This window comes from Myotis brandtii, unplaced genomic scaffold (genome assembly GCF_000412655.1).
Source record: "Myotis brandtii unplaced genomic scaffold, ASM41265v1 scaffold440, whole genome shotgun sequence".
Taxonomy (NCBI): Eukaryota; Metazoa; Chordata; class Mammalia; order Chiroptera; family Vespertilionidae; genus Myotis; species Myotis brandtii.
In genome coordinates, this window is record NW_005366834.1 from 5,746,789 (window position 1) to 5,749,501 (window position 2,713).

The window sequence follows — 2,713 nt, forward strand, 5'->3', positions numbered from 1 at the left end:
CCCCTACACACACACACACACACACACACACACACACACACACACACACACACACAAGCAAAGATGGCGCTTTGCTTTGAACCAAGGGAAAGTGACTTAGAGAGACATGTGAAAATTGAAGCCCAGAGAAAAGGGGAGGGGAGCTGCATTTCCACACCCAAAGAAGTTTCTCAGAGTCCAAACGCAGACCTTGCTATGGGAGCCCTTAAAAAGGGATCGCACCGATATTCTATCTGAAGGAGCAAAGGCACACCAAGACGGAGGGGTGGACACTGGAACCTAGAAACAGGGGAGGAGTCACAGGTGTCAGCCCAAAGCACTGTATTAGAGAAAATGAGTCCATGTGGGATTATTTACTGTGCCGACAGGCACTCACACCAGATGGCTACTATTCCAACCACCTGTGACTGTTCCCTTTGAGATTGGCCTTGGAGAGGTCATGAGCAGGGGCTAGCCAGAGCAGGAGGGGGAAAAAGCCAGCAGAGCACCTCACCCCTGAAACTTTCAAAGCCCCATTTGGACCCAAAGTGGGGGATGAGAGAATATTTACGGAGCCTGGGTTTCTCTATTATATCAGACTACACTGGAAATACACTGGATGCTTTCGTGATTAAAGTGATTAAAGGCAGGGATAGATGGACCCAGGTCTCTTTAGTTCTGGGGTTTGTCCATTTGGGAATGCTTTTTAAAAAAATAAAAATGTAAAATCATGGATTCAAAGTCAGGAACAGAGCCTTGGAGGGTCCATTTCAGGGAGCAAGGCTGTCTTCTCCAACTCTATTGTCTGGTGTAAGGATTCTGTCTCGAAATAAAGTTGTAGAGGAAATCTTTACCAAAAAACTAATCAATTCAACAAAATGCATGTATCTGAGCCATATGCCACAAACGTCCTTGAAGGAATTAGATAAGATTCAAAGCCAATAGACTAAAATGTGTGTCCATGCCCCCACACAAACATTCACTTTGCTACATCTCAATCTAGAACTAGAAGATTTAAATGATAATGAGTGTGGCTTTTAACTTGAATTTAAGACTCAGGTGGCCAGAATCTCACATTACAGGATTATCTTGCCATTTTTGTACATTGGTGGCTTGTATTTTAAAATCAATAAAATGAACAATAAATATGAGCACAAACAGTTTTTAGGAAGCTACAAGATCAATCCCAAAAGGAGTGATGGTGCAAAGTAGAGCCTGCATGCTCAAGACAGCCTGGAGCCAAAATCAATCAGCTTGACCCAAAACTAATGAAAGTGTCAAAATTAAAATAAATGGAGTCTAACTTTCCAACCCTGGACATGACACACTATCTCTGTTAACCAAAACTTCGTTACTCAGAAAGCAAGAAGCCTCTTTGTGGGAATAAGATGACTCTCTTTGCATATTCTCAGCCATGTAAATAACGGCTCCATACACACAGACATGCTCTTAAACCCTGTGGCCTTGCTCTGACTTTGTCCAATTTAAAAACTTCCCTTTGCAGGCAGATTAATTTAACTTCCTGTTGCTTCTTTCTGTTCCCCTGCCTAAGTAGACAATCCTGAGCATAATCTCCATTCTACAACCAGACAGCTTTCTGAGGTTTACTGCTCAAATGTCCTCCAGCCTCACTGAGAACATTCCTACCAATATTTGAATATGCACTCCAAAAGAAGAGAAAAAGACAACTGTGGAAATATTGCCTATATATGTATACTAGTATATAGTAATTTAAAAAGATATGGAATTTGAGAAATGAGAAAGTAATGCCCACAGAAGGAGCATTTGCCACAAGGAAATAAATAAAGCTTGGGGACCAGATCAAATCCGGTTCCTACCCATATTTGAATGTGCACTCCAAAAGAAGAGAAAAAGACAACTGTGGAATATTGCCTATATATGTATACTAGTATATAGTCATTTAAAAAGATATGGAATTTGAGAAATGAGGAAGTAATGCCCACAGAAGGAGCATTTGCCACAAGGAAATAAATAAAGGTTGGGGACCAGATCAAATCCTACCAAATAAGCAGCTGATCCAACCGAAGAAAAAGGTCCAGCAGAAAAAGAGGCACTCAGTAAACTGTCTCTCGAACCAAATGATTCCTTCTTCAAACATATAACAAAAGCTACAGTTACAGTTTCTGGTCACAGTTAACCACATACTTTCTTTCCCCCTTTCATTTATAAATCCAAAGGAATCTATTATTCATGGTTTTGGCTCATTTATATTCAACTCACCGAAATGTTATTTGTGAAGAGACATGTGAGCTCAGGAAGACTTGTGAGCCTTTTAAAGGCAATTTATTGTTAGAACTCATGATACAGTGTGATGCCAAGTCTATAAACACCCCAGACCTATAGCTTCAACTTCGCATTAGGCCTCTTTCCATTCCAAAGTGGCCTTGAGGTTGGCAAGGGGTCTGTTTCTCCATCGAGTCTTTTCAATGTCCAAAATGTCTGGAAGAGGATGATAAATATTAATATATGTTTGGCAAAAACATTACAGTAGATATTGAATTTGGTCTATCACTAACATAAAAAGAAGTTATTGGTTTTATATTATCTTAAACCTCAAAAGAGCGTCCAGAGTCTATTAAGTCCTCAATTAGGAAATGCCCCAAGTAGCCAAGTATAATTTTTTCTGCTTGTCAATGACATGTTATTTCTAGTATTAAAACAACAACAAAAACACAACTCTATGTTCATTCCAGACCATCAGTCCAGTATTAAA